The 20302-nt window shown below is 37.1% G+C and overlaps 1 pseudogene across 1 annotated transcript in view; it reads left to right on the top strand.

The window, feature by feature from the left end:
* The window catches only part of LOC308616355 (cytochrome c oxidase subunit 7C, mitochondrial-like), a 44195-nt pseudogene extending 29496 nt beyond the window's left edge, over positions 1-14699 (top strand). Inside the window, exon 2 of the transcript in view lies at positions 14409-14699. The product of the transcript in view is annotated as a cytochrome c oxidase subunit 7C, mitochondrial-like (transcript). The remainder of the gene's footprint in view (positions 1-14408) is intronic.
* The last annotated feature ends 5603 nt before the right edge of the window (positions 14700-20302 follow it).

Raw genomic sequence — 20302 nt, 5'->3', positions numbered from 1 at the left:
TAGATATAAATTTCCTTAACAACATTTAAATGATTCCAATCCAATAATATATAAGTAAAATAATACATCATGACCAAGTAGAACTTATCCCAAAATTCAAGATTTGCTCAACATTTGAAAATCAATGTAATTTACTGTAAAAACAGAGTGAAAATAGAGAAATCATGTGATCATGTTAAGAGAAGCAGAAAAATAATATGATAATATCCCTACCTAATCATAATTTTTAAAAAAAAACTCTCAGCAAAGCAGGAACAGAAAGGAGCTTCCTCAACCTGATAAAGGGCACCTATAAAAAACTTACAGCTAACATCATCTTTAATGGTGAAAGGCTGAATGCTTTTTGTAATGATTAATTTTATGTGTCAACTTGCTTAGGCCACAATACCCAAATATTTGGTCAAACATTTTTCTAGATGTTTCTATGAAGGTGTTTTTGGTGAGATTAACATTTAAAGCAGTAAACTTTAAGTAAAGCAGATTACCCTCCATAGTGTGGGTGAGCCTCATCCATCAGTTGAAGGCCTTAATACAAAAAGACTGACCTCCCTGGAAGGAGAGGAATTCTGCCAGCAAACTGCCTTTGGACTCAAACTGTAGCATAAACTCTTCCCTGGGTCTCCAGCTGACAACTACCCTGCAGATTTTGGACTTGCCAAGCCTCCACAATCACGTGAGCCAATTCCTTCAGATAGACAGACAGACACCTACCCACATCCATACGTACATTCCATTAGTTCTGTTTCTCTGGAGAACCCTAATACACCTTCCCTCAAGGTTGGTATGCCAGTTATCAACTAATTACTTCTCAACTTCAAACCTACGTTTCTTTCCCCTGCGTTGTGAACTCTGTACACATTTCCTCTGTGCCAGCTGGCTCAGAGTTCTGCATTTCTATAGAGGGCTCTGGGAGACACTGAATCAGTAGGTACTTTACTTTTGGAATCCATTTCTCCTTCCTTTCCATTAAGCTGAGGAGCCAGAGGACTGGTATGGAAAACTTGTTGGTACTCAACTCAGCAGCCCTGACACACGAGCCCAGCTGCATTTTCAGGGCCGCCACAAGCCATGTTCTCCTCACCTGGAATATACTTTTGTGACAGTCTGGCCAGAGCCCTCAGATGACACTGTCACAGCCTAGCACTCACTTCTGCTACAGCTTCAGCCACACCCTCAGGCAACTATCTTCCCATCTGCCCAAACAACTGTGGCTCACTATCTCTACCAATTTTTTTCAGCACTAGCAGTCTGTGTGTTCCTATAGTACCATTGCCCTTTTTGATGTGGTCTGAATCTCAGCCTTCATGGAGGGATGGGATGTGCCCTCCCTCCTAAGTCCTAGTTCTTTCATTGTCCAGTCTTCTAGGGATATAAGCAACTTTTTGGTACTTCATACTTTTAGACACCATAGAATCTCCTTAAATCTCTTTTAGTAGTTAACCACCTGTTGCTAGTTAAGAATTCTTTATATAAATTTCTGTTCTTCAAATTGGTATAGATTTGGTCTCCTGATTGGACTCTGACTGATATAATTGGGAATGAGGCAACATAACTGGGAACACACTCATCACTGATTTTTGACAAAGATGCAAAAGCAATTCAATGGAGGAAAGAGCCTTTTCAAAAAATGCTGCTGGAGCAGTTAAGACATCCATAGGCAAAAAACTAAAGAACCTCAGCCTATATGACACATCTTATCAAACAGTTAACTCAAAATAGATCATGAACTTAAGTGTAAAAGATGAAACTGTAAAACTTCAAGAAGAAAAAAATAGTAGAAAATACTCAAGACCTACAGCTAGGCAAAGAGTTCTTAGCTTGACACCAAAGCATGATCCATAAAGAGAAATCTGATAAATCAGAGTTCACCAAAAATTTAAACATTTACTCTGTGAAAATCCTGTTAAAAGAATGAAAACATAAGCTATAGACTAGGATAAAATATTTGCAAACCACCTATCCAACAAAGGACTAGTAACTTTGCATATTGCAAAGAACACTCAAAATCAACATTAAAATAGCAAGCAATCCAATTAGAAAATGGACAAAGGACATGAATTATAAAATTCTAAAGGCTACATTTCACCAAAGAGGTTATATAGATAGTAAATAAGCACATGAAAAGATGTTCAAAAACTTATGGTTACCAAAGGGTAAAGAGGGGGAGGGATAAATTAGGAGTTTGGGATTAAAAGATACACACTACTATATATAAAATAGATAAACAACAAGGACCTATTGTATGGCACAAGGAACTATATTCAATATCTTGTAATAATCTAAAATGGAAAAGAATCTGAAAAAGAATGTGTGTATATATATATATACACACACACACATATACATGTGTAACTGAATCACTTTACTGTACACCTGAAACTAACATATTGTAAATCAACTATATGTCAATTAAAATTAATTAATTAAGATAAAATATAATAAAATAAAGATGTTCAACATCATTAGCCATTAAGGACATGTAAATTAAAGCCACAATGAAATATCACTATGCACCTATCAGAACTGCTTAAATATTACTCAGTTAAAATAAAAAATAGTGACAACACCAAATGCTGCTGAGGATGAAGAAGAACTGGATCACTCATACATTGCAGATGGGCATGTAAAATGGAAGATGGTTGAGCAGGTTTAAAAAAAAAAATCAGCATTCAACTCCTATATGACCCAAAATTACATTCATGGGCATTTATCCCACAGAAATGAAGACTTATCTTCACACACACACAAAAAAAACAGCATACAAATATTCATAACAGGTTTATTCATAACAGCCCCAAACTGGAAATAACTGAGGTGTTCTTCATTCAATGGGTGAATAATTACACAAAACTGTGGCACATCTACACCATGAAACACTACTCAGAGAAAAAAGAGGAGCAAACTATTGACACACGAAACAGCCTTGAATGAACCTCCAGAGAATTATGCTGACTGAAAAGGCATATTACAAAAGGTTGCATACTGAATACATGATTCCATTTATATTACAGTCCTGAAATGGCAGAATTATAGAAATGGAGAACACATTAGTGGTTGTGAGGGATAAAGAAATGGAACGGAAAATGGAGCTGGAGGAATCAGGCTCCCTGACTTCAGACTATACTACAAAGCTACAGTAATCAAGACAATATGGTACTGGCACAAAAACAGAAAGATAGATCAATGGAACAGGATAGAAAGCCCAGAGATAAACCCACGCACATATGGTCAGCTTACCTTTGATAAAGGAGGCAGGAATGTACAGTGGAGAAAGGACAGCCTCTTCAATAAGTGGTGCTGGGAAAACTGGACAGCTACATGTAAAAGTATGAGATTAGAACACTCCCTAACACCATACACAAAAATAAGCTCAAAATGGATTAAAGACCTAAATGTAAGGCCAGAAACTATCAAACTCTTAGAGGAAAACATAGGCAGAACACTCTATGACATAAATCACAGCAAGATCCTTTCTGACCCACCTCCTAGAGAAATGGAAATAAAAACAAAAATAAACACATGGGACCTAATGAAACTTAAAAGCTTTTGCACAGCAAAGGAAGCCATAAACAAGACCAAAAGACAACCCTCATAATGGGAGAAAATATTTGCAAATGAAGCAACTGACAAAGGATTAATCACCAAAATTTACAAGCAGCTCATGCAGCTCAATAACAAAAAAACAAACAACCCAATCCAAAAATGGGCAGAGACCTGAATAGATATTTCTCCAAAGAAGATATACAGACTGCCAACAAACACATGAAAGAATGCTCAACATCATTAATCATTAGAGAAATGCATATCAAAACTACAATGAGATGTCATCTCACACCAGTCAGAATGGCCATCATCAAAAAATCTAGAAACAATAAATGCTGGAGAGGGTGTGGAGAAAAGGGAACACTCTTGCACTGCTGGTGGGAATGTGAACTGGTACAGCCACTATGGAGAACAGTATGGAGGTTCCTTAAAAAACTAAAAATAGAACTACCATACGACCCAGCAATCCCACTACTGGGCATATACCCTGAGAAAACCATAATTCAAAAAGAGTCATGTACCAAAATGTTCATTGCAGCTCTATTTACAATAGCCAGGACATGGAAGCAACCTAAGTGTCCATCATTGGATGAATGGCTAAAGAAGATGTGGCACATATATACAATGGAATACTACTCAGCCATAAAAAGAAATGAAATTGAGTTATTTGTAGTGAGGTGGATGGACCTAGAGTCTGTCATACAGAGTGAAGTAAGTCAGAAAGAGAAAGACAAATACCGTATGCTAACACATATATATGGAATCTAAGAAAAAAAAATGTCATGAAGAACCTAGGGGTAAGACGGGAATAAAGACACAGACCTACTAGAGAATGGACTTGAGGATATGGGGGGGAGGAAGGGTAAGCTGTGACAAAGTGAGAGAGTGGCATGGACATATATACACTACCAAACGTAAAACAGATAGCTAGTGGGAAGCAGCCGCATAGCACAGGGAGATCAGCTCAGTGCTTTGTGACCACCTAGAGGGGTGGGATAGGGAGGGTGGGAGACTTAAGAGGGAAGAGATATGAGAACATATGTATATGTATAACTGATTCACTTTGTTATAAAGCAGAAACTAACACACCATTGTAAAGCAATTATACTCCAATAAAGATGTAAAAAAGAATTTAAAAAATTAAAGAAATGGTACAAGAGTGAGAGGAAACTGGGTGTAGCTATGAAAGACAACATGGGAAATCCCTGTGGTTATGGAAATGTTCTTTGTCTTGATTGTGTCAATGTCAAGATCCTGTTTGTGAGATAATACTATGGTTTTTCAAGATATTACCTTTGGAGAAAACTGGGTAAAGGGTACATAGGACCTCTCTGTATTGTTTCTCACAACTGTATGTGAATCTACAATTATACCAAATTTTTTTTAATTTAAAGCCTCCAGGCCAGACAGTGTCACCAATGAATTCTATCAGCCACTTAAGCAAGATATAACAATTTTACACAAACTCTTCCAGAGAAAAGAATGAAAGCACTAAAATTCCCAATTTATTTTGTGATATTAGAATAACTCTTTTATAACAAAACCCAACAAGATCAATTCAAGACAGAAAAACTTACAAGCCTATTTTACTCATAAAATAGACACCAAAATCCTAAATAAAATATCAACAAACTGGATCCATCAACTTAGAAAAAGGATAATGCATCATGACCAAGTTGAATTAATCCCAGAAAAGCAAACTTGATTTAACATCAGGAAATAATAATTGATGTAATTTACAACATTGTCAGATTAAAGGAGGAAAAACACAGGAAAGATGTAGAAAAAGCATTGAAAAAAATTCTAGATTCATTCACTTTCATGGTGTCCTCTTTGCAAAGTAGAAATAGAAGAAAACTTTCTTGATTATTAGAGATGAAAATCTACAACAAACATTCTTTATGGTAAAATATTGTAAGTGCTCCTTTTCAGATAGGGAACAAGACAAAGATCCCACCTATTGCCACTTCAATTCAGCCCTGTGCACTGTGGTCCTAGCCAGATCAATAAACCAAGAAATTGAAACAAAAAGTATAAGGGATTGAAACAAACGAAAACAAAAAAACAAGGTTATATGATCATGTAGGTAGAAAATTAAAATGAACATACAAGATACATTATTAAAATTAATGAGAGTTGAGTAAGGTTACTGGATTTAAAAAATAGTATGACAAGGTCAATTCTATTTCTGTATACTAGCACAAACAATAAAAATAAAACTTATTCTTTTGAAAGATACCATTTACAATAACATTAAAAGAGTACTGAGGAATAAAATCAGCAAAGGTATATAAGTTGTCTCTGAAGAGAACTCTGAGTGTATACATTAAAGACATTAAATGGAAGATGTCTTTAACCATACCATGTTGATGGATTGGAAGATTTAATAATATAATGATATTAATTTTCCCCAAACTGATTTACAAAATAATAACAATCTCAATCATAAATTCAAGAGGTGATTTTGGCAAGCTAATTCTATAACTTATAGCAGTTTGAAAGGCCACAAATAGCTAAGAAACTCAAGAAAAAGCTGAGGAGACTTGCCCTATCAAATAACAAGACTTAGTATAAAAATATAGTCATTAACATAGAGAACCGACTTGTGATTGCCAGGGGGCGGGGAGGCAGGGGAGGGATGGATTGGGAGTTTGGGATTAGCAGATGCAAACTGTTATACATAGACTGGATAAACAATAGGGAACTATATTCAATATCCTATAATAAATCATAATGAAAAAGAATATGAAAAAGAATATATATGTATAACTGAATCACTTTGCTGTGATTCAAAAATTAACACAACATTGTAAATTAACTATACTTCAATTTTTTTATTTTTTTTATTTTTTATTTTTTGCTTTATAACAAATTTAATCAGTTATACATATACATATGTCAATTTTTAAATATAGACATCTGCTTCCAGGTCGGCTGAGGGCAGGACACGAAGGAGGAGGTGGAAGAGCCCCAAGTGACCAGTGGAGCCCTGACATTAGAACAGCCCTGGGGCTGAGTGGAGGGACTCTCCCCATTTCCCCTTCCAAATAGTTTAAACAATTAACAGTGAGGACAGGATCAAGATGGCAAAAGAGTAGGATGGGGAGCTCACCTTCTCCCACAAAAACATTAAAATACATCTACAAGTGGAACAATTCACACAGAACATCTACTGAACACCAGCAGAAGACCTCAGACTCCCGAAAGGGCAAGAACACACATGTAACCAGGTAGGACAAAAGGAAAAAAGAAAAAGAAAGGAATTAAGATGGGGTCTGTGCCCCAGGGAGAGAGCTGTGAAGGCGGAAAGGTTCTCACACCCTGGGAAGTCTCCTCACTGTCGTGGAGATCAGCCTGGATGGAGGGGGAGTTTCAGAGCTTTGGAGGAGAGCACAGCAACTGGTGTGCAGAAGGCAAAATGGACAGTAACATGCACAGAAGGTCAGCACCACCGCCCTGTGTTCCCCAGACTGAGATGCTTGTCTGTCAGTGTGGGTGGGGGCTGGGTGCTGAAGCACAGGCTTCAGACGTCAGACCCAGGGAGAAGGCTGGGGTTGGCTGCACAGACACAGCCTGAAGAGGTTGGACTGTGGCAACTGAGGGTGTATTCAGAACAAGCCTGGGTCCACCAAAGAGGCAAGCACCTTTGTTGGGGAGCATACAAGGAGAGAGGTGGGACCACCATAAGGGCTTCTTTCCCTATGAGTGCTCCCAGAAAACAGGACACTGCCTACAGAAACTCCAGGGGTGGACGCAAGTAGCCGCCACCATTGTGGGCTCCAGAGGTGGGCATGGGCCACCACTATGAGACCCGTGGACAGGTCGCAAGCACTACTCCCACTGTCCCAGGAGTGAGAGGAGAGCAACCACAGCTAGGAGATCCTCAAGCAGGCGCCAAGTGCAGCCCCCCACTGCCCCAGGAGTGCAAGGACAGCAGTCACCTATATGAGACCTGCAAGCAGGCATCAAGCCCTGCCTCCACCATCCAAGGGGCATGCAAGGGCCACTGACCTGCACACACGATATAAAGGGGACAAGGGTCAGCACATGCTGAGGAAAGAGACAGCAAGCATCCAAACTAAAAGCAGCCCCTCAATTCCAGAAAAGATGGAGTAGAAGGACTTGAGTTCACCTTTTCTCACAAAAACACCAAACTCACAACCAACTGTTGAACAACCATTGACAAAAAAGACTGGAACCTACCAAATATATATATATTTTACATTCAAAGACAAAAAAGCCACAACGAGATGATAGAAGGGGTGCTTTCGTGATATAATCAAATCCTATACCTACTGAGGTGGGGGACAAAACACAAACTGGAAAATAATTATATCAGAGAGGTTCTCCAACAAGAGTGAGGTTCCTGAGCCCCACGTCATGTTACCCAGCCTGAGGGTCTGGCATCAGGAGGAGTCCCCAGCACATTTGCCCTTGAATCCACCAGGGCTGGAGTGCAGGAGCTCTACAGGACAAGGAGAAACAGATACTCCACGCTTGAAGGACATACACAAGGTTTCAAGTACACTGGGACCCAGCATAAAGCAGTAGCTCCATAGGACCCTGGGCTGGGCCTAGCTATGAGTCTTGGAGGGTCTCCTGTGGAGGCAGGAGTCAGCTGTGGCTCACTGAGGAGGCAAGGACACTGGTGGCAGAGGCCCCAGAGAATATTGATCAGTGTAAACTCTCCTGGAAGTTGCCATTTTGGCATCAAGGCCTGGCCATACCCAACAGCCTACAGGCTCTAGTGCTGGAACGCCTCAGGCGAAACAACCAGCAGGATAGGAACACAGCCCCGCTCATCAGCAGACAGGCTGCCTAAAGCCATACTGAGCCAACAACCACCTCTAAACACAAACTTAACATGGCCATGGCCAGCAGAGAGCAAGACCCAGCACCTCCCACCAGAGGGCAGACACCAGTCCCTCCCACCAGGAAGCCTGCACAAGCCTCTGGAACAACCTCACCCACCAGGAGGCAGATACCAGAAAGAGGAGCTATGATCATGCAGCCTACAAAATGGAGACTAAAACACAGAAAGTTAGACAATATGACATGGCAGAGGAATATGTCCCAGACGAAGGAACAAGATAAAAACTCACAAGGAAAACTAAATGAAGTGGAGATAGGCAATCTACCTGAAAAAGAATTCAAAGTAATGATAGTAAAGATGATCCAAGATCTCGGTAAAAAATGTTGGCATGGATCAAGAAGATAGAAGAGATGTTTAACAAAGACTTAGAAGAACTAAAGAACAAACAAACAGAGATGAACAATACAATAATTAAAATTTTAAAATTCACTAGAAGGAATCAATAGCAGAATAAGTAAGGAAGAAAAACGGATGAGTGAGCTGGAAGACAGAATGGTGGAAATCACTGCCACAGAACAGAATAAAGAAAATAGAATGAAAAGAAATGCAGAAAATCTCAGAGACCTCTAGGACAACATTAAACACACCAACATTTGCATTATAAGGGGCCCAGAAGGAGAGGAGAGAGAGAAAGAACTGAGAAAATATTTGAAGAGATAATGGCTGAAAACTTCCCTAACATGGGAAATGAAGTAGTCATCCAAGACCAGGAAGCGCAGAGAGTCCCGGGCAGGATAAACCCAAGGAGGAACACACCAAGACACATAATTATCAAATTAATAAAAATTAAAGACAAAGAAAAAATATTAAAAGCAACAAGACAAAAGCAACAAATAACATACAAGGGAACACTCATAATGTTATAAGCTGATTTCTCACCAGAAACTCTGATGGGCAGAGGGAGCGGCACAACATATTTAAAGTGATGACAGGGGAAAACCTACAACCAAGAACACTCTACCCAGCAAGTCTCTGATTCAGATTCAATGGAGAAATCCAAAGCTTTACAGGTAAGCAAAAGCTAAGAGAATTCAGCACCACAAAACCAGCTTTACAACAAACGCTTAAGAAACTTCTCTAGGTGGAAAAGAAAAGGCCACAACTAGAAACAAGAAAATTAGGAATGGGAAAGTTCACCGGTAAAGGCAAAAATACAGTAAGAAGAAAAAAAATTAGAAAAAAAATACAGTGAGATAGGAAATCATCCACACATAAATATGATATCAAAACCAGCAATCATGAGAAGAGGTAAGTACAAATGCAGAATGTTGGAAATCCATTTGAAATTAAAAGACCAGCAACTTAAACAATTTTGTTTATATATAGACTGACATATCAAAACCTCATGGGAACTGCAAATCAAAAATCTACAATAGAAACATACACAAAACAGAAAAAGCAATCCAAAAGCAACACGAAAGATAGTCATAAAATCACAACAAAAGAAAACAAAAGAAGAAGGGAACACAAAAGATCTTCAAACAAAATCCAAAACAATTAAGTAAATAGCAGTAAGAACATAAATATAGATAATTACCTTAAATGTGAATGGATTAAATGCTCCACCCAAAAGACATAGACCGGCTGAAAGAACACAAAAACCAGAATCATATATATGCTGCCTAGAAGAGATCCACTTCAGATCTAGGGACACATACAGACTGAAAGTGAGGGGATGGAAAAAAGTATTCCATGCTAATGGAAATTAAAAGACAGCTGGGGAGGGCTTCCCTGGTGTCGCAGTGGTTGAGAGTCCGCCTGCTGATGCAGGGGACACGGGTTCGTGTCCTGGTCCGGGAAGATCCCACATGCCGCGGAGCAGCTAGACCCGTAAGCCATGGCCACTGAGCCTGAGCGTCCGGAGCCTGTGCTCCACAACAGGAGAGGCCACAACAGTGAGAGGCCCACATACCGCAAAAAAAAAAAAAAAAAAAAGACAGCTGGACTAGCAATACTCATATCAGACAAAATAGACTTTAAAATAAAGACTGTTACAAGAGACAAAGAAGGACACTACATTATGATCAAGGGATCAATCCAAGAAGAAGATACAACAACTGTAAATATATATGCACCCAACATAGAAGCACCTCAATATATAAGGCAAAAGCTTACAGCCATAAAAGGAGAAATTGAAAGTAACACAATAATAGTGGAGGACTTTAACACCCCACTTTCATCAATGGACAGACCCTCCAGACAGAAAATCAAAAAAGGAAACACAGGCCTTAAATGACACATGAGACCAGATGGACTTAATTGATATTCATAGAGCATTCCATCCAAAAGCAGCAGAATACACATTCTTCTCAAGTGCACATGGAACATTCTCCAGGACTGATCACATGCTGGGCCATAAAGCGAGACTTGGTAAATTTCAGAAAACTGAAATCATATCAAGCATCTTTTCCAACCACAATGCTATGAGATTAGAAATCAACTACAAGAAAAAATCTGTGAAAAACACAAACACTTGGAGGCTAAACAACCAATGGATCACTGAAGAAATCAAACAGGTAATCAAAAAAATACCTAGAGAAAAATGAAAATGAAAGCACAATGAACCAAAATTTATGGGATGCAGCAAAAGCAGTTCTAAAATGGAAGGTTATAGCAATATAATCTTACCTCAGGAAACAAGAAAAATCTCAAATAAACAACCTAATCTTACACCTAAAGCAACTAGAGGAAAAAAAACAAAACCCAAAGTTAGTAGAAGGAAAGAAGTCATGAGGATCAGAGCAGAAATAAATGAGACAGAGACAGAAAAAAACAGAAAAGATCAATAAAACTGAAAGCTGGTTCTTTGAAAAGATATAAACAAAATTGATAAACCTTTAGCTAGACTCATCAAGAAAAAAACAGAGAGGTCTCAAAACAATAAAATTAGAAATGAAAAAGGAGACATTACAATGGACACCACAGAAATACGAAGGATCGTAAGAGATTAGTATAAGCAATTATATTTCAATAAAATGGATAACCTAGAAGAAATGGACAAATTCTTAGAAAGGTACAGTCTCCCAAGACTAAACCAAGGAGAAATAGAAAATATGAACAGATCAATCACAAGTAATGAAATTGAACCTGTGATTTTAAAAATTTGCAACAAAGAAAAATCCAAGACCAGATGGCTTCACAGGTGAATTCTATCAAGCATTTAGAGAAGAGTTAACACCTATCTTTCTGAAATTATTCCAAAAAAATTCCAGAGGAAGGAACACCCCCAAACTCATTCTATGAGACTACCATCACCTTGATAAAAAAAAAATAGTCAAAGATACCACAAAAAAAAGAAAATTACAGGCCAGTATCACTGATGAAGATAGACACAAAAATCTCCAACAAATACCTGCAAAATATCCAATTCCAACAATACATTCAAAGGATCAACACCATGATCAAGTGGGATTTATCCCAGGGTTGCAAGGAGTTTTCAGTATCTGCAAATCAATCAGTGTGATACACCACATCAACCAATTGAAGAATAAAAACCATATGATCATCTCAATAGATTCAGAAAAAGCTTTCAAAAAAACTCAACACAATTTATGATAAAAACTCTCCAGAAAGTAGGCATAGAGAGAACCTACCTCAACATAATAAAGGCCTTTTATGACAAACTCACAGCTAACATCATACTCAATGGTGAAAAACTGAAAGCATTCCATCTAAGATCAGGAACAAGATGAGAATGTCCACTCTCACCACTTTTATTCAACATAGTTTTGGAAGTCCTAGCCATGGAAATTAGAGAGGGGGGGGAAATAAAAGGAATCCAAATTGGAAAAGAAGAAGTAAAGTTGTAAGTGCAGATGACATGATACTATACATAGAAAATCCTAAAGATGCTACTAGAGCTCATCAATGAATTTGGTAAAGTGGCAGGATACAAAATTAATACACAGAAATCTGTTGCATTTCTGTACATTAACAATGAAAGATCAGAAAGAGAAATTATAGAAACAATCCCATTTACCATCACATCAAAAAGAATAAAAATACCTAGGAATAAACCTACTTAAGGAGGCAAAAGATCTCTACTCTGAAAACTATAAGATGCTGATGAAAGAAATCAAAGATGACACAGGCAGATGGAAACATACACCATGTTCTTGGACTGGAAGAATCAATACTGTGAAAATGACTATACTACCCAAGGCAATCTACAAATTCAATGCAATTACTATCAAATTACCAATGGCATTTTTCACAGAACTGGAACAAAAATTTTTTTAATTTGTATAGAGACACAAAATACCCCGAATAGCCAAAGCACTCTTGAGAAAGAAAAATGGAGCTGGAGGGATCAGGCTCCCTGACTTCAGACTATACTACAAAGCTACAGTCATCAAAAAATTATGGTACTGGCACAAAAACAGAAATATAGATCAATGGAACAGGACAGAAAGTCCAGAGAGAAACCCACACACCTATGGTCACCTAATGTATGACAAAGGAGGCAAGACTCTACAATGGAGAAAAGACAGTCTCTCCAGCAAATGGTGTCGGGAAAACTTGACAGCTACATGTAAAAGAATGAAATCAGAACACTCCCTAACACCATACACAAAAATAAACTCAAAATGGATTAAAGACCTAAATGTAAGACTGGATACTATAAAACCCTTAGAGGAAAACATAGGCAGAACACACTCTGACATAAATCTCAGCAAGATCTTTTTTGACCTACCTCCTAGAGTAATGGAAATAAAGACAAAAATAAACAAATGGGACTTAATTAAACTCAAAAACTCTTGCACAGCAAAGGAAACCATATACAAAATGAAAAGACAAGCCATAGAATGGGAGAAAATATTTGCAAACAATGGTGCTGACAAGAGATTAATCTCCAAAATTTACAAACAGTTCATGCAACTCAATAGCAAAACAAACAAACAACCCAATCAAAAAAAATGGGCAGAAGACCTAAATAGACATTCCTCCAAAGAAGACATACAGATATCCAGGAGGCACATGAAAAGATGCTTAACATCACTAATTATCAGAGAAACGCATATCAAAACTACAATGAGATATCACCTCACACTGATCAGAGTCGCCATCATCAAAAAGTTTACAAACAATAAATGCTGGAGAGGATATGGAGAAAAGGGAACCCTCCTTCACTGTTGGTGGTAATGTAAATTGATATTACTACTATGGAGGTTCCTTTAAAAACTAAAAATAGAGATACCATACGATACAGTAATTCCATTCCTGGGCATATACCCTGAAAAAACCATAATTCAAAAAGATACATGCACCCCAGTGTTAATTGCAGCACTGTTTTCAATAGCCAAGACATGGAAACAAGCTAAATGGCTATCAACAGAGGATGTGGTACCTATATACAATGGAATACTACTCAGACATTTAAAAGAATGAAATAATGCCATTTGCTGCAACATGGATGGACCTGGAGATAATCATACTAAGTAATTAAGTCAGACAGAGAAACACAAATATCATATGATATCATTTATATGTGGAATCTAAGAAAAATGATACAAATAAACTTATTTACAAAATAGAAACAGACTCACTGACTTAGAGAATGAACTTATGTTTACCAGGGTAGAAGGGTGAGGGGGAGGGATAAATTGGGAGTTTGGGATTGACATGTACCCACTGCTCTATTTAAAATAGATAACCTAACACAACATTGTAAAGCAATTATACTCCAGTAAAGATGTTTAAAATAAATAAATAAAATTTGGGAAAAAAATAAAACATAAAATAGATAACCAAGGACCTACTCTATAGCACAGGGAACTCTGCTTAATACTCCGTAATAACCTAAATGGGAAAAAAATTGAAAAAGAATAGATACAAGTATATATATAACTCAATCATTTTGCTGTACACCTGAAACTAACACAACATTGCTACTCAACTATGCTCCAATACAGCTTGGTGTGCCGCCACTATTTCTTGCACTTTCAGTCTCTATGCCTTTCGCAGAGCTTCCCACAGCACTATGTTGGGATAGAGCATCCAGAGGTTCACAACCTCTGTGGTCCATAGGAGCCACTATGAGGAGGGTCCAGGGAAGAATTTACCATTTTCAGTGGAAAAGAAGTAGCAGTTACTAGCTATTATGAGTGTGTACTTTGGGTCTGGATTTGCTGTGCCTTTCTTTAGGGGAAGACAACAACTGCTTAAAAAATAATCCATGAGATAGATATGTAGAGCAGATTTTAAGAGGGGCAGTCTCTTGGAAAAAAGGATCAAATTCTTGAACTCAGCATCCTAGATATGTTTGTAAATAAACTTATGGCATAAACCCTTAATGCTTCTCCTCTGAAATATGGAGCATGCTAATTGAGCTTGTACTTACTTTTTATTTGGGTAATATTCCATTATTAGTTTCTTAATTAAATATTACATGATTAAGCTTGTTTCTTGGTCTTAAATTCTGAATTTTAATTTTCATTTGCTTGTTCAGGAATTTGTCAGTAATTCACTGTAAAAGAGAAATGCAAACTTTGTCCTGTACGTTTTTTTAATTTAAGGGGAGAAAAAAGATACACTTTTAGTCTTTTTTTACTTTGAAGGAATAAATTCATTTTTCTCCATGAGTGACAATTAGTTAACCATTAGGAAAACCAGTAGTGTATGCAGATTTAAGTTCAAGAGCTTCATTTTATTCATCTAGACCTGTACCCTAAAACTGAAATTTTTCACTTGATAAATGTGCTACTGACCAACAGTAGTCTTTTTTAGAATGAATGAAAGAATATTTGAAATGGAATGTAATCGCATATTAGACAACATAGGAAATATTCCCATTTTATTCTGCAGATTTGACTACTAGAAATGGGTTACGAGATGGCTCTGATTAGTATTTGTATCAGTGAATCAAAATTATGAGTAGTGAAATGCTGCTTACCACTTAAAATGTAATGACTTAGTTCCTAGGGCTTTATATTAGGGCAGGGGAAAAGTAATTAGCTACTGAGTATTTTAATCCCAATTTGGTCCCTAGAATACCTATCTTTCTTTAGGCTCTTCAGTAACCACCTGGCAGCTACTTAAATATGGATGCAATTTAGTTTAAATGACTGTGTCCAACCTTTCCATGTATTTGTGTGTTGTTTTTTGATTATCCATTGATGAGTCAGATGTTATTCTGTGCTTGGAGAGTGTTTCTATATAACATTAAGAATTTCTACCTTTGGGAACAGTAGAAGCAGGAGTAAGAGTTTAGGGTTCATTAAATGATTTTGAATTCTTGGTTCGAATCTTTGCTCAAATACAAATGTAACATTCTGGATTTTCTTGGAGGGAATGGGAATAGGGCCTCTTTCCTATTTTTACATTCGCTGAGCTATATAAAAATATTTTAAGTGCTGGAAAAAAAACTATACTCCAATATAAAATAAAAAAATTTTTAACTGTTCTGGTCATATTAATACCTCACAATAGACTTCAGAGCAAACAGCAAGGTTAAAGAGAGTTACTACATAATAAAAGTTGCCATTCACCAGGCAGATAAAACAAATTATAAAACCATAGCCTCAAAGCATATAAAGCAAATTTGATAGTGTTACAAGGAGGAACAAAAAATCTACCACCATGCCAGGAGATTTTAACATAGCTCTCTCAATAATTGTCTTGAGCAAATAAAAAGTGATAGGAATAGAATATTTGAACCACACAACAAATAAGCTTGATTGAGAGATGTATGTAGAACCCTGCAATTAGAGAAAACAAAACATTTTCAAACTCACACAAAACTACACAAAAAACCATGTACCAGGCACAATGCCACAAAAAGACTTTCAGTACCACATAATCAAAATCATAAAACATGTTCTCTAATCATAATTCAGTAAAACAGAAATCAATAACAGAAAAGATGACCAAAGAATCTCTGTACATTTGGAGACTTAAATGTGTAATTGTTAATAATTTGTAAGTCAAAGAAGAAACTATAATGGACATTAGAAACTATTACAAATTAAGTGATTAGAGATACATCTATATATATATTATCTGATACCTATTAGAGATATATATCAGAACTTGTATGATGCATGTACAACCACAGATGGAGGGAAATATGTGCATTAGAAAAAAATGTCTATATTAGAAAAGAATAAAAAGTTTATACAGCAGAGATCTGAGAATTCAGCTCAAGAAATTACAAAAAGAACAGCAGAATAAATCTGAAGAAAATGGAAAGCAAAAAAGAAACAGTAAGAGCAGACATTTTTAAAATAGAAAACAAATCACAACAAGGATTAATAAAACCAAAAATTGATTCTTTGCAAAAACTAATAAAATAGCAAACCCACAGCAAGACTGATCAGGAAAGAGAGTATAAACAACATTAGGAACAAAAAAGAAGACATAGTTTTCACAGATTTAGCAGAGATTTTTTTAAACATAACGGATTACTACAAACAACTTTATGCAATCTATATGAAAATGTAAATGAAATGGACCATTTCCTAGAAAAATGGTTTGCCAAAATGAACTCAAGAAGAAATGGAAAACTTAAATAAGCCTATAAAAGAAAGCAAATCAATAGTTAATCAACTCACAAAAACAAAAACAAAACACCAGGCCCAGACACTTTAAGAGGCATCTCTATCTTACACAAAATGTTTCAGAAAATAGAAAGAAGGAAAAGCCCCTCAATTCATTTTATGACGCTGGGAAATTCTTAAAACAAATGCCAGACAAGAACAGTAAAAGAAATGAAAATTATGGGCCAATCTCACTTATGAACAATGATAGAAAAATTCCAAATAAAACTCTAGCAAATCAGATTTTTAGAAGATAATACCTCATGACCAAGAAGAGCATATCCCAGTAATACAAGCATTGATAAATTCTAAGGTACTAGTGTAATTCACTACATTAACATATTAAGGAAGAAAAATCTGTGATCCCCTCAATAGATACAGAAAAAGCACCTGATACAATTAAACACCCATTTATGATTTAAAAAAAAAAACCTCTTAACTAATTAGTAATAGAAGGGAACTCCCCTGGGAAATAAATTAGTTTTGAGGATTATCGCTAGTAATGCCCAATGGGTACAATTACTGGCACTTGAAACCGAGTGGACGGGGGACCTCCCGGAGCCTGCCTGGCAGCATTTCGTCATTACTGCTGACCAGGAAATGCTGTGTATGTAGTCATCTTTCCTCTTCTGAAGAGAAATTCATGTAGGGCTCCATCCTGCACTTGCTTCACCACCGGTCATTTGCTTAGGCAAGGGGAGGGCCGAGACTTGTCTTATGAGTTCACAGCTCATCGGATGACATGAACCTATATCAGGACCTAAAGGAGAGCCTGCGCATCTCCCAGAGAGCTCCCGGTATTTGACCTAGAAGGAGCAACTAGATGTGCCCTGGCTTGTATCCCTTGGGGAGAGGGCACCATGTTACATGTGTGACAAGGATTGAAATAGATCTTCTGTACATGGAAGGGCAGACTGCAGCAAAAACTACCTAGCTGTTCACAAACCTCATTCTTTCTTCCTTCCAGATACACCCATCCACTACAGAATCCAGCCTCCATCACAGTTACGTGTGGCCATATGACTGAGCTCTGGCCACTGGAAAGTAGGCATAAGTGGTACACACCACTTCCAGGCCTGATCCATAAAATTCTCCTATGCATGACCCTCCCGTGTTCCTTCTGCTTCCATGGTGGCCTTAGAAGCCACATTTTGGAGAGGACTTGGGTCCCTTGTGTGATCATTTAGATAACTGTCCATCCACCAGAAATACATGACATGAAAGTTAACTGAGCAAAAAATAAACTCACTTTTTGCTGCAGACACTGAGGTTTTGAGGTCTGTTACAGCATCTAATATTATCTTAACTAACAGAGGTAACTAAATCCCACATCATATTTTAGGTGACATGTTAAACTCATTCTCTTTAGAGTCAGCAACAGATCAAGAATGTTCAATGTCTCATGGAGATTCATTAAAAAACTAAAAATAGAGCCACCATATGATCCAGCAATGCCACTCCCGGGCATATATCTGGAAAAGATGAAAACTCTAATTTGAAAAGATACATGCACCCCAATGTTCATAGCAGCACTATTTACATCAGCCAAGACATGGAAGCAACCCAAGTGTCCATCAAATATATGACTGGTTTAAGAATATGTGGTATATGTGTGTGTGTGTGTGTGTGTGTGTGTGTGTATCACACAATGGAATATTACTCAGCCATAAAAAAGAATGAAACATTGCCATTTGCAGCAACATGGATGAACCTAGAGATTATCATACTAAGTGAAGTCAGAGAAAGACAAATATTATATGATATCACTTATATGTAGAATCTAAAAAATAATACAAATGAATCTATGTACATAACAGAAACAGACTCACAGACATAGAAAACAAAGTTATGGTTACCAAAGGGGAAGGGGGGGATAAATTAGGAGTATGGAATTAATAGATACAAACTACTATACATAAAACAGATAAGCAACATGGATTTACTATATAACATAGGGAACAATATTCAATATCTTACAATAAACTATAATGGATAATAATCTGACTATATATACATATTTATATAACTGAATCCCTTTGCTATACACCTGAAACTAAAACAATGTTGTAACTTCAATAAAAGAAAACAAAGAATGTTCACTGTCTCCCCTCCTTTCAGTATGGTGCCAGAGACTCTAGCAAGTATAGGTAATAACATGGATGGACAGAACGAGGGAGTGATAGATAGATATGGGTGGGTGGGTGGATGACAGACATACATAAGATTGGAAAGGAAAAACAAAAAAGTTATTATTTATGGTATATATAAATATGTGGGAAATCGAAGAATTTCTAAAGACATACTATTAAGAACAAATAAAAGAGTTTGGCAACTTTGACAAGAGATACAGAAAAGTCACTTGTGATTTTATACAAACAATTTGAAAGTGTCATTTTTAAATGATGCATAATATATAATAGCACAAAAAATACAAGGTACCAAAGGATAAATCTAACCAAAGTATATGCAAGTGTTTTATAGAGAAAATTATATGTTTATAAAAGACTGATACAAATGATGATATATGTTCATGACTGGGAAGGCCCAATATCCTAAAGGTAGACATTCTCCCCCAAATTAACTATAAATTTTATGTACTTCCAATCAAACCTAATCAAATTCAAATAAGACCAAGAATAGCCAAGACAATCTAGGGGGTAGGGAATGGTAGATAAGATTTCTTACAAAGCTATAACCATTAAAATATAGCCATATTGGGCTTCCCTGGTGGCATAGTGGTTGAGAGTCCGCCTGCCGATGCAGGGGACACGGGTTCGTGCCCCGGTCTGGGAAGATCCCACATGCCGTGGAGCAGCTGGGCCCGTGAGCCATGGCCGCTGAGCCTGCGCATCCGGAGCCTGCGTGTCCGGAGCCTGTGCTCCGCAACGGGAGAGGCCACAACAGTGAGAGGCCCGCGTACTGAAAACAAACAAACAAACAAACAAACAAAATATATATAGTCATATTGCTGCAGGAATGAGTAAATACCCCAATGGAACTGAGTAGAAAGGTCAGAAACAGATTAGATAGATAGATAGACAGACAGACAGATAGATGAGCCAGATACACAGCATAAGAAGCAGTATTTTTAAAAATCAGGGAGAAAATATATGCAATTCAATCAGTAGTTCTAAGATAATTAACTATCCATATTGAGATAAGATAAATTTAGAGCAAAACTATAAAACCTTTAGAAGAAAACATAAAATATCTGGACAAATTTCCAAGATATACAAACAGCTCATACAACTCAACAACAAAAACAGAAACAACCCAATTGAAAAATGGGCAGAAGACCTAAATAGACATTTCCCCAAAGAAGAAATACAGATGGCCAATAGGCACATGAAAA

The sequence above is a fragment of the Mesoplodon bidens genome (assembly GCF_964165515.1).
Source record: "Mesoplodon bidens genome assembly, chromosome: 4".
NCBI lineage: Eukaryota > Metazoa > Chordata > Mammalia > Artiodactyla > Ziphiidae > Mesoplodon > Mesoplodon bidens.
The sequence above is the reverse complement of the archived record's forward strand: the minus strand, read 5'-3'. Positions and strand labels throughout refer to the sequence as shown.